Source organism: Choloepus didactylus, chromosome 8, assembly GCF_015220235.1.
Source record: "Choloepus didactylus isolate mChoDid1 chromosome 8, mChoDid1.pri, whole genome shotgun sequence".
Classification (NCBI taxonomy): domain Eukaryota; kingdom Metazoa; phylum Chordata; class Mammalia; order Pilosa; family Megalonychidae; genus Choloepus; species Choloepus didactylus.
Genome location: NC_051314.1, coordinates 144,395,806 through 144,408,982, shown reverse-complemented (window position 1 = coordinate 144,408,982; position 13,177 = coordinate 144,395,806). Strand labels below are relative to the sequence as shown.

The following is a 13,177-nucleotide window of genomic DNA, read 5'->3' as shown; positions in this document are numbered from 1 at the left end:
GAGGCTGGATGGCTTGTGCTTAGAGATGAAGGTCCTGCAGAAATGGCCCATAACAGCCATGCGACCAATGTCTGTTCAAGGAACAAAAACAATAAATGAAAGAATCAGCATAGAGTCATCTTGCATACAAAATCAGAAAAGCACCATTTAGCCATTCCTCTCAATTCAGCTCCCTCTATCCTAGCCTGGTCTATTCTTAGTGCTACAGCAGTGACAGTAAGTACCATTAGCTTAAGGAATATCACATCAGGACTCAGGGAAGAATGGGTACCTCCAGATTCCCAGAGGTGAAAGGAATCACAAACTGTGATATAAGTTTCAAAAGTTCATTAAATCAGCTCCTTGAAGTGTGAAAAATAAAACATACTTCTCTTGGTTCTGCTGTACTGGCAGACTTTCTCATGGAGAAACCCACCACCACCATTTGGAGCAATTGGAGCCCCCCACGAATTCGTCCCAGAGGGCTCAGGATTCCATCACTCCAGGGGACACATTTCTAGACACCCCCAGAGGGGCAGCTCCCTGGCCTGGGGAACCGACTCCAGAGTTACTCGAGTTGACATCTATCGTTGTGTGGGAAACTGAGTTTTCCATGTTGTCTGAGGCATATCTAGGGTGGTGGCTTAGAATGCTGAGCCGCAGGCCTGCATAGAATGCCATGCAGGCCTGCGCTGTAAAGATGTGTAACTTGTGACTATGATGATGAATGTAAACACCTGATGTAAGTCTTGTGACTATGATGTTCCTGATGTATGACGATATACACCTGATGTAGGACTTGTGATTATGACGTTCCTGATGTAAACAAGATGTACACACCTGATGTAACTACACCTGATGCACCTCGAGCATATGCACGTGATCTGCTCTGATAAATGGCTGGGAGCAAAGATGCAGTGGCATCCACTGGCCCTAGAGGCAGTGGGCCCCCTGCTCCCTTAACTCTTAGCTTTGCGTCCGTGTCTCATTCCTGCGTCGCCCTGTCAGCAATATCGTTGGAATTGTTGCTTGTCCAAAGCCTCATTTCTTAAGGGCTTGGTTTAATTTTTCAGGTCCTGATGTCATGTTAATCAGTAGATTTGCCAAAAGCATGGCTGTAAATTGATGCACTGTTTTCCATGTCTCCCTGCTTTTCTGTTTTTCTTTTTGTGGCTGGCGCTCAGGAAGAAGAGGGATCTCATGAAGAGTCACGATACCTCGAGCTGGAAGAGAAGACAACGGCAGGTATTGTACTTCAGGGTGATGAATCTGTGGACGACTGGCTCACAGATTCCGAAAGCTTTGCAGACTGCAGAGAAAAATCTGTCCTTTCCCAGTGATTGGAAACATGACTAGATATGTCACTTTTGATGTATTCCAGGCACGGTTTCTAGGCCATCTGGTGTGAGGCAGAAAAATAGTTGCTGTGGCGTCTCTGTTTTGATTGACTACAGTTCTCGATTAACAAATACTTGCAAAGAAGTAGATATGTAATGAGAATGAGGCAGACATTTCAAATTCAGTAGTATTAAAATGAGTGCTGCAGTTATTTAGTGAAATATTTATGATTATCTTGGAAAATGCTATTTTAGATGCACGTTTGCTCGGTTTTTGATGTTGGTATTAAATATGCAGCTTTGCTAAAGCTATTTACCTCATCATAGGAATTCCTATGGGATAATATGTAAAGGAGCACATGACAGGTGAATTTAAACTTAGTTTATGATGAAGATCTGTAATGATAATGCAAAGTAATTGTCAAAAATAAATGCAAGTTGAATGGATCTAAAATGAAAGCTTTTAGTTTGGTGTTTGATGTGATTTAGGGTTGGAGGAAGGCTCCAGATGTGTTGGCTCCTGGCAGAGGCTCCAGTTCTTATAATTTAATGCAAATCAGGAGGCAGGGTTAATAAATTGGAAATGGTATCAAAAAGACTCTGCAAAGCCGAGGGGAAAAGGTGGCACCGGCACTGATATAGATGGAAGAGGGAGAATTCACAATTAACCAGCTCTACCCTCCTTCTCCTCTCCTGGTGGTAAGAGCATGCAATAACAGACTTTGCTTTAGTTTGTGCCTCTTTCTGGGACACTCTCCCCATTCAGGGCCTTGCATGACTGGCTTTTTCTCAGCTCAAATGCCCCATCCTAGAGAGAACTTCCCTGATCACCTTGTTGGATCACCCTTTATCCCGTTGCCCATTTTTAATTTTTTCATTACACTCATCAGTATCCCAATTTGCCTTTCTCTTGATTGGTTTGTTTTCTTATTGGCTTCTGGAGAGCAGGGACCTGCCCTGTCTTGTTTAATGGAGAGAGCACGTAGTGGTCATTCACAAAAATAATCTTGTTAGATGAGTCCTGTACCCACTTTGTGCAAGGAACTCTTTCTCTCTCTGCAAGGGGGACATGGTGGGGTGGATTTGATGTGAGCCAACTCCATACCTACTGCTAGATTCCTGGTATATGAAAAAGAATAAGACATGGCACTTGCCCTCAAAGAAACAAAATTATATCTAAGGGGCAGACGTGTCTAGAACATGAGAAACAGAATGAAAAGATCAATATAATCAAAGTACTCCTGGAAGCATGAGGGACAGTTGGATTTGCTCTGGGGAAGTAGGATTGAAGAATTCTCCAAGGTCATGATCCTTGTGAAGGATGTTGGAGTTTGAAAGTAGGGGCAGGGTTGGAGCATGCATATCATTTTCCTGAAAATTGTTCCACGTGCAAACGCAGCTTGAGACAGAGACTGGGATGATGGTCACTGCCTGGTCAATGCAAATTTGGCCAACCAAGAGTATCTTAGTTTTCCAAGGCTGCGATCATGAATACCACAAACCGGTTTTGGCTTAACAGTGGGATTTTATTGGCTCACAGTTTCAAAGCTAGAAGTCCAAAATCAATATTGGCAAGGCTCTCCCCCCACCCCCCAACACATTGGCAAGGCTTTTCTTTTCCCCCCATTCTGGTGCTGGCTGCTGGAAATCTTTGGGGTTCCTTGGCTTACATCTCATCCTCCAGACACACAGCAATGTCATTTTCTTTCTTTGGCTCTTCCAGTTTCCCCTGACTTCTGCTTCTTTCTAAGTGGCTTTCTCCAACTACCTGCTTCCGGTTGATTAAGACCCACCCTCATTCAGCTCGGCCACACCTTAACTAAAAATAACACCTTCAAGTGGTCTTACTTACAATGGGTTCACACCCACAAGAATGCAGACTGAGATTAAGAACTTTTCCAAATTGGGGTACATAACTCAGTCTACCACAGAGACTCGGAGAGTAAACAATTCTGAAAACACTTTCCAGCTGCTGCTTTAAGGGGCATCATTTGCCCTCTTGGCAAAGAGTCTGCTCTGTTTTGGGGGCCTCTGTTCACACCCAGAGCCTTGGTGCCCGCCCCGGTTAGGGTGCCACTGTGGACCAGGGCTTTTCTAGGACGAGCTGACTTCAGTGTGTCCTCCCTTGGCATCACAGGTGAGCAGCCAGAGCCCCGTCCTCAAACAGTGTGCCAGGGGCCAGGTCTTCAAGCCCTTGGGGTGTGTTCCTACAATCTAGTGCAGTGGTTGAGCTCTCCCTCAGCAAATACATTTGGAGTCAGGGACCCCTATGGGAAATAATTCAGCCAAAAAAGGAGGGGCGAAGCTTCATTACAGATCTATAATCCCATTTTGTGTGTGTGTGATCAGCTTGCATGGTTTTAGATTTTGAACATACAAAGAAACCGCTTATTTGCCGTCTTCAGGAAACACTCTTCTGATAATAACCGCACTGTAAGTAGAAACTTCAAGTGGAAAATGTAGAAGTTATTCCCCATGCCTAAAGAAAGCATGGGTCTGCTAGCTTTGGAGCTCACTGTAGAGCCGTCTTCTTTATTCAGGATTTACTCCCGAATGTTTACATCATCTTCCTCGGTGTACAGTGTCTCTAGTTTTAGTCAGCTCCATTCCGATCTACCAAATTTATTAACTGTTCTTGGAAATCCTGCTAGGTATACGGTGTGTCTGCTAAATTATTTGGCAAATATGAACATACATTACTTCAGGAAATGTTTGTTGAATGTCTGCTACGTGCTGGACACCATGCTGGGAACCATGTGAAAGTTACAGAGGTACAGATGGTGGACGGCACCACGCCTTCTGAGCCCGGAGGAAAACAGGAAACGCCACCATTACACAAGTGAACAGGAAACTGCAAATGACAGAGAAAGCAGGGTGCTCTGTGAGTCTTGCCATCAGAGAGATCACATTAAATAGGACCAGAAAAACCTGGACATGGCAAGCTAAGATGAAAGATAGAGCATGGCATGTGTTAATACAGAGACAAGAGGAGGGGGTGGGAGCACTGAGGTGCGGTGAACTCTGTTTGGGGGTCCAAGAAGTTTCCATGGGGGTGTGGCCTATGAGTTACACACAAATTCATTTGTGAGAGACATGTAAACCAGGGTATTTATAAAATGAAAACCAAATACTGTAAACTGAATCCAAAGTGATAGCTACTTGGCGTTAACCCCTTTTTTTTTTTTTTTTTTTTTTTTTTTTGTCTGATGCCCTAATCCTTAGGCATTTGTCACTTGATCCTGAGGTCTATAATTTATACCTGCAGTGACCACCCAGGGGGCAATGGCAGGTTAATGGGGGTACATTTAATTTTTACCACATCATTGCCTGTCCTTTGCTCTCTAAGACTTCGGCCTCTGTGTCCCTCTGAGTTTTATTTGTCAACAGTCTGCCTGTCATGGAGACAACTAATGCTTAGCATTTCCCCTTGACTCCATGGATGTGTTAGTTGAGTGGACAGGGCAGCTGTTTTTAACGAGTCCCTTTTAACGTGAGGGGGCCTGTTAACAGGGGCCCACTTGAGCAGGATCGTCAGGTAGACGATGTCTGCCTGGCTCCAATGGCTCCCTCCTCTCTCCCTCTGGTTCACAGCTCCACCCTTCCCAAGGGCCTGCTCTCAGGCACCACCCACCTTGTACTTATTCACGTAGGTCACAGTGTCTCCACTCTTCAGGCTATGGGTATTTTAAGCCCAAAGCTACCTATGGAATGAAAAGACTTGGTGTCTGTCAAAGGAATTGAAACATCAGCCAAGAGGAAAAGAGGAAGGGGCAGTGGTGCAAGGAGGCATTTCCGGTTGTGACCACACTGCATCTTTGCCACCTTCTCCACTTGAATTCGAGAAGGCCGCAAGTCATGGGAGCACTGGATGGAGATTCCATCAGACTCTGCCCCACAGAGCAGGGGTTAGGTCTGCTGAAAAGTGAGCTTGGAGCCTTTATTGAAAGGTGCTGTGTTAAAGATGCATTGCATTCCTGTGATGAAACATTAAATGTAAAAAATTTACAAAGAATGCAAAATTAATTCTGGGCTGTGCTTATGTCTTAGTTTGCTAGGGCTGTTGTAACAACAGAAATTTATCCTCTCACAGTCCTGGTGGCCAGGAGTTTGAAATCAAGACACCAGAAGGGGCAGGCTCCCTCTGAAGTCTATAGAGAAAAATCTGCTCCATGCTTCTCTCCTGGCTTCTGGTGGTTGCCGCAGCCCTTGGCGTTTCTTGGTTTATGGATTAACTCAATCTCTGCTCCGACATCACATGGCTGTCTTCTCTCTCTATGCCTCCTCTCCCCTTCTTAGAAGACACCAGTCATACTGGATTATGGATTCACCCTACTCCAGTATGACCTCATTTTAAGTAGCCTAATTCCATCTGCAATGACCCCAGTAATTTCCAAATTCCAAATAAGTTTGCGTTCTGAGATTCGGGGGGTTAGGACTTCAATAGATCTTTTGGGGGACACAGTTCAACCCAAAACAGCTTATAAGTCAGCACACATCACCTCCACACAGAAGAAAGGAAGGGCCCCTGGAAAGAGGCACTAGTTCAGGCGAGGCTTTGTGGATGAACATCGTCCACACTTAAGAGGTCCTTGGTGTGGCCATGATGTTCTACAATAGAGTCAAACAAAGTGGCTTTACTAACAGTGACAAGGAGGAGGCCACAACCCCAAACAGAGAGCTGTGTATCAGGGAGATGGCACCATCTGACAGCTCACAACATGACTCCCCAAGGACAAACTAGTGGTTGAGGGTGGCTGAGGACAGAACTAGTTTGCATGCTCTCACCTGGGTTTATGCCTCATTTCTCAGAAGCTGCTAAGACAAATGACTCTCCTTGCCCCAGGCAAACTCTTGGTGGGCATTTCCACCATGCCTTGTGCCTCACAGAAGCTTCTACAGCTGCCCTGCCTTTGTATTTTAGAGAGGAATTTTATGATGACCCTTCATTTAATCTCTTGTGCCACGTGTATGTACAACAGCCTGTAAAACACATTAATATTGAATAAGACCAAAATTGAATACTTCTTTTTTAGTACAAAGACTCAGGTTTGTGGATGACATGAATTAAAATCCTGCAGATCCTGCCTTTTAAATTTTATCGGTAGCTTAATGAATAGAGCCAAATGTTGTGCCAGTTTTCTAGACAGAGAGGCTGACAGCCTTCCAGAGTTAGCACAGCACCTCTTCATTCATTCATTCACTCTCTGTGGGCAGAAGATGGATGGTGGGCAGCTGTGCTTCTTAGAGAATTCCTTTAAAAAAGAATTGCATCCACTCTAGTGGCTGTGTTTTAAAACATAAATGCGAAGTGTGCTTTTAAAAATGTTGGCTCAACCTGCCACTGTTCTTGCCATGCATTGCATTAGCAACAGGCCTAGCATTTTTGAATGCTGAAGCAGCTTTGTAGGGACTTAAAAGCCCACACCTTGTGGAATCTTCACTGTCTTTCGGTTTGTCTACTGCCTGTGCTGCAGGGCCTCTGAGGCTGCAATCTTCCCATCATCTGGGGGAGGGGAATATCCTCTGAGTTTTGGCTACATTGGGACACTGAGAAGGTTTTACCAGAGCTCTCTCTTTTTACTGAAGGCACCTACCCATGAGGGGCCTGCACATTTTCAGAGCCGGCTGTCTAAGCCATCTGCTTTCAAATCTTCATTTCCTGTGGTTCGTAGGTTTCTTTAGAAATGTGAAGTAACAAACCCCAAACAGTTAAAATTCTTCAACCAAAAATGGATACAGTGAGGAAAAAAAAAAAGTGTGTATTTTTGTAGGTTTCTTTAGAAATGTGAAGTAACAAACCCCAAACAGTTAAAATTCTTCAATCAAAAATGGATACAGTGAGGCAAAAAAATATGTGTATTTTTGAAACCTCTGTGGGGGAAGTGAGAGCAGGGTAGACTGGGAGTGGCCCCATGGCCGTGGCTGACCCCCCACCCCCAGTCCCCCTGGGTCTGTGACGCTCAGATTCAGGCCATCCTCCTGGGTGGTGTGGTTGCTGAAAGAAGGAGACCCCTATTTTGATAATTCAGACAAGTAAAGTGTCTTCTTTTTCTTTCATGTCATGTAAAGCAGTTAAATTGAGGTCTCCACCATAACCAACTATATTTCAGTCACATCTCTGCTTGGTTGGGCAAAAGAAAGGTGGCTTATTTTCCCCACACAGATTTTTTTTTCCAAGGCCCTGGCCCAAGAGCAGATAGAAAGCTGTTCTGGGAGGCGGTCAAGAGTTTGGCCTGCGTGGCTTGCTCCCTGTCCCCTTTCAAGTCTCCGCTGTCAGCAAGGCCTCCCCTGGCCACCTTGTGCTAACGGCACCCCCCTTTCGTCTGTACCTCCCTGCACATCATGTGTCTGCAGACAACCACCATCATCAACTGACAGATGTCAAGTGTGCTTGGCTGTGGTCTGTCTTCCCCTCCTAGAACGTGAGCTCCATGGAGACGAAGGTTTTGGTCTGTTTTGTTTGCTGCTGTGTACACGACAGAGGCCCAGAACCACATGTTTTGCAAAACAGGTGCCCAGTCAATATTTGTTGAGTGAAGAAGGAATGCTTGGTCTTTAAAATCTTGCTAAAGGAACTAGATCAATCAGAATGAAAGCTGTGAGTGTCTTCTACTTGGTTTTCCCCCAGCTCCTAGCACAATGCCTGGAATATGTAAGAACTCAAAATAAATGGTTGTTTGACTAAAGTCTGCTTCACAACACAACTCTGAATATAAAAACTGTTGTTCATGTTTAACATGCGTAAGTGAACCTTGCTAATACCACAGGAAGTCAAGGAAGAATCAGACAAGAATCTTGCCTTCCAGGAATGAAGTGCACTTCCTTTGCCCTGAGTTCACTTTCAATCCATCCCTCGACTCTAGGACAGACAGAGTGATGGCTCATGGAGCCCTTTTTTAAATTAGAGAAAGTGCAGTTGGGGGTTGTAGCTGATGTTCAGCAAAGACCGGATCCCAGAACTTCTTTATGGGTCTTATCTTGATTTTAGTTCAAGAAGTCCCACTATTGTGCCGCTATTTCAAATAACTGTGATTGGTTTCTTACTCAATATAAATTCTTCCAAAGAAGTGAAGGTGCCAAATGCCTGTTGCTGGAGATTAACCAGAGGGACACAGACCTGTGCAAGCAACACATTCCCTATCCCACAAACTGAAAAAGGGCACTGGATAGTAGGTCATGGGCTCTAACATGTATTCATAAAGACAAGGATGTTTCTAGAATTTACTTACAGATTCTGCATTGTCACATTTGAATGGTGTGCTGGTTTGGATGTATTATGTCCCCCAAAATGCCATGTTGTTTAATGCAATCTTGTGGGGGCAGATGTATTAGTGTTGATTAGGTTGGAATCCTTTGAGTGTTTCCATGGAGATGTGACTCAATCAACTGTGGGTGAAACATCTGGTTAAATTATTTCCATGGAGATACAGACCCCGCCCATTTAGGGTGGGTCTTGATTTAATCACTGGAGTCCTATAAAAGCTCACAAACAGAAGAACCTCAGAGCAGTGGAGAGTGACATTTTGGAGAACAGCTGCAGCTTAGAGAGACATTTTGGAGACAGCCGTTGAAAGCAGACTTTTGCTGACGATAGCCCAGAGTTTGCTCCAGAGAAGCTAAGAGAGAGCAAAATGCCCCAAGAACAACATTTTGAAGAATGCACAGGAGTTGAGAGAGGAGCTGGAACACAACCCAGGATCAGCAGACACCAGCCACATGCCTTCCCAGCTAACAGAGGTATTCTAGATGCCATTGGCCTTCCTTCAGTGAAGGTACACTTGTGTTGATGCCTTAATTTAGACACTTTCATGGCCTTCAGACTGTAACTTTGTAACCAAATAAACCCCCTTTATGAAAGGCAATCTATTTCTGGAATTTTGCATAATGGCAGCATTAGCAAACTGGAAAAAATGGCCAGGAGAAAGTCACTTTATTTTCTGTCTGGATTTCTCCAGCTGTTAAATCAGTTGAAATTGCCCTGGAATCCGAGGGGATTCTAGGAGAAAGCCTTGGTGCACTTTGCGTCTGAGGTGCAGGAGGACCTCCTTTTCCATTGCTGAAGGACCTGCCCTCTGGTTCCCGCTCACCACCACGCTCTACTGAGGAGGTGTCTAATAATAAAATACAGTTTCAGAGTTCTCAGCGCTTTTCCAGGCGAAATCAGTCGAGTGATATTACCACCCATGGCTCTGAAGCCACAGCCTCCCTCCTCCCAAGGCCACAGAGAGCAATCACTGCTTTTCCTCTCTCCATGGGTAGAAAGTTCACTATTTCCAGATTTTTTCTAATTCAGGAAATTCAACCAACTGCTTATTGTTTGTAAGAGAGAAAAGACAGTCTAAATAAAAATGGGCATTTGATCCAGCGCTGTGAGCTCAAGGTCCCCCTGACGTGTTGTTACACTGGGCACCTGTGATGCTCCTCGTAGCCGTCACTTAGCTTTGGTACTACACCCACAAGCCCACGAGACACCCAGGAGCTGAACACCGTGGGCACAGAGGTACGGAACTTTCCAGAAGGTCACATTGGTCATAGGGTGAATCAGTTACCAGGAACAAAAGTTTCAATGTGGTAATGGTTACAGCAGAATTGCCTAATTCGGGGGGCAGAGGCACAGGATGTGTTTCCACATTATTTCACGTTCTTTTATTATTTTCTTATATTTCACTTTCCTTCTCTTATTTTATTTTGGCTTGGCTTGTTCAAAATTTAACATAAAATCTTGAAACTAAGAATTATGGAGGAGACATTACCATGCCAAATCAGAAACTATTAAGGTAGTACCTGTGTTAAATTAAAAAAAACTGTAAAGCCATAGTCCTTAAGTAACTCCCTGGGTGGGAATAAAAAATGGGTCCTGGATTACGTGCTGTGGATTGGGACACCCAGCTGGCTTTCTCTGGAGCGTATGTGCCTTTCTCTTGTTCTCATAGCATGGAAGTCATCATCTGGAAATTCCAGCCAATTGTCACAAAGCTTCATAGGAGAGAAAATTCAAAACTCTTAAATCTCAAAGTTGGGTTTTCCTGTTTTCTGCTATTTCCCCATTTTCCCTGAAAACATTTAAATGAAGTGAAATTGTTGGACCTAGAGATCCCCTAAAATGTCAGCCTCTTTATATACCCCACTGCGGGTTGCTGGTGCTGAGTTCCAACTTGGCGGGCCGGGGCCAGGGAACCTGGCCAGCCCCTGGGGAGGGTAGTGGGCATGGGCAGTAATATCCTCCACAGCCCCCCGGGCCTGAGAAAGTGGAGCCGGCTACAGGCCCCATCTCCCTCACCCAAAATACAACCGCTAGGGGAAGCTTGCCGGAGAAAACCGCCCCCTTTATCTTGCCCGCACACTCCCCGTTGCCAGAGCAACTCCCGCCACCGCCAGTGCGCATGCACCGTTGCCAGAGCAACTCCCGCCCCTTTTCAAATGACCTCCGCGCCCTCTCAGAACCAATCCTAGCTTTTATCCCCTCAACATTGCCATGTAAGGACCCCACACCCCTAACACCGACCCCGCCCTCTATGCCACCCTATATAACTTGTGCTCACCCCTGAATAAAGGCTTTTGTTCTGTCCCCTCGAGAGGAGAGTGTCTCACGTCCCTCTCTCGCCGCCCTCCACACCTTGCACGCCTCCGCCGGGGACTCGGCCAAGTCCCCCGCCTCACCCTCGCCTCCGGGAAGAGCTGCCGCCGGTACCCCTTAAGCAACCCCGACCGCAGAGGGTTCCGTGGGTGCCCGCCCCTAGCTGCGACCGCACCCCACTCCCACTCTGGTTCAGCTTGGCTCAATGGCACCCACACCTCACTCTACACTTAAATGTCTGGTGATGGAGAAGCCACTGTGGTAGAATTTCTACACAGAGGGGCACGGGGTCAGCAATATGGTTGAGAAGAGATTGGGGGAAATGTCCCTTGTGTGCATCAAAGGTCGTGTGCTCCAACCCCACTTCCGTCCTCACGTGTTTGCCAAGACGTGCTCCCACTCCAGCACCCTCCCTAACGTCCCCCAGGAGGAGCCCTCAGCCAGCCGCTGCTGGGACTTGGTGGGTGAATACTGAGCTCAGTTGCCTCCACTTTATTCCAGGCTGGCTCCCAGGACTTCCCAGCAGGGGGGGTTCCCACCACCCCCAGGGGGAGACGGCTGGACCTTGCCCCGGTGTGGGCTGCTTTCCCCCCTGCCTCCTCCCCACACCCCTTCTGGTGCTTTCTTCACCTCCCAGTAAACGGCTTCCACCCAAGTCCCTATCCCAGGGTCCACTTTGCAGGGGTAACCCACACGAAGAGAGGGCCCTTTGGGTGTCTCGGCTTTAGACACACCATAACGTGACCCTGACATTAAGTCATTTGTGAAACTAAATGTACGTCAAGTAGATGCTTTGATTACTACCTTTATAACTTGTCAAAATGGAGGCATTCCCAGGCTTCTTAAAAATGCTCTGACCTTTTCCAGATGGAATGTTCTATTCTTAGTTGTCCATTGAGGGTTGTATAATGATGAAAAAAAATGAATACGATTTCCCTCTGGAAGTTGCTTATCGCAAAGCATTATTTGCTTAGATACCGCCCTGTTTTGTCTCAACTGGAGTATGCTGGATTTGAGTTTATAAGTGGACTTGAATCATAAAAACATTTACTTTTGAACCCCCAAACATGGACCCTAAGACTCAGCTTAGCTGCTCATTGATTCTGTGCAAACTTGAATCATCTTTACCCTATTTTAGAGCCTGTTTTTAAGATTGGCTTAAAAAATAGCATCTCTGGTTTTTTATCCTTCATCACAGAGAGATGATGAGAGAAAGAAAGCAATGATAAACTATGACAATATGACATTACAGAGGACCTTTCCCTAATGAATTAGGGCCAGGATGAACACCTCAACAGTTATCTGGAAAACAGTAATTCTGAAAACTTGACTCAGTGGTTTTAACTACCCAGGCCTGATGTTCCAGTCCAAGCAAATTCAGCCTATGGTCTTCAAAAACATTTTTAAAAATTTGTTGCCAATGTTTAAGCACTGAAAAATTGCAAGAGAAAAATTGTAAGAACTGGCCAAACCGGGCCTGAATTCCTAAGTGTTTTTTTTTTTTTTTTTTAAATCCACTGAGTTCGTTCCTTTAGATGCTATAACCCTGGCTGTCTGTCCCCTGCAGGCATTTGAGTTTTAAACCCCAGGCTTGTGAGAAATATGAGAAGAAGGGGGAAAAAAACACAAACAAAAGAAAATAAGCCTTACGCGTTTTCAGGCAAGAAGCAGCTCTTCCTCAAATGCTTATAGTTCTGATGTTTTATGGACAGTGCTGTGGTTTTGCTCCTTTATCAGAAATCTCTTCTTTGGCTGAGTCTGCGGGGCAGGTAAGAGTGTGAGGGACTGACCGTTGCTATGGCAATGGGAGGAGATACAAACGGTGGAAGCCAAGGTGTCCTCACCTCACCCGGATATTTACACAGTTCCCTGAAGCTCTTGCAGTGTAATTTTCTTCCTTATAAGAAGTTAATGCTAGACTATTCAGAGGCCTTTCGGGATTTCAGTAAGGGAGGATTCCAGAGTGTTTTGAAACTATGAGGTGTGCCACTAGGAAATGGAGCCCTTTAGGGGAAGGGCACTTCCAGCTCGCAGGGCAATGCCACACTGGAGGTCGGAGCTCTCAGGGGAGGTGGCAGGTTACTGGCTTCTCCTCCTTGGCTTTCCACTTTCAGGGGACCCAGAGGCCACCACGAAAGGGGCCTTTTTCTGTTCCTACCGGCAAGGCTAATGGTGTAAGATTCCCTTTGCGAGCGTTTGCCTGTCTGGCTTAGTCCCCGGCACCTTTTAGAGGGATCTTGATCAAGCATGACTCCAGACTGTACAGAAATCATGGAAGATTCCA

General features: G+C 45.7%; 1 long non-coding RNA gene across 1 annotated transcript; it reads right to left on the bottom strand.

The window, feature by feature from the left end:
• Positions 1-2,935: 2,935 nt before the first annotated feature.
• Positions 2,936-12,632, bottom strand: LOC119541329. The gene is made up of 3 exons (XR_005218230.1): positions 12,544-12,632; positions 4,948-5,017; positions 2,936-4,167 (listed from the first exon to the last, which is right to left on the bottom strand). It is a non-coding gene; the product is annotated as an uncharacterized LOC119541329 (long non-coding RNA).
• Positions 12,633-13,177: the final 545 nt, after the last annotated feature.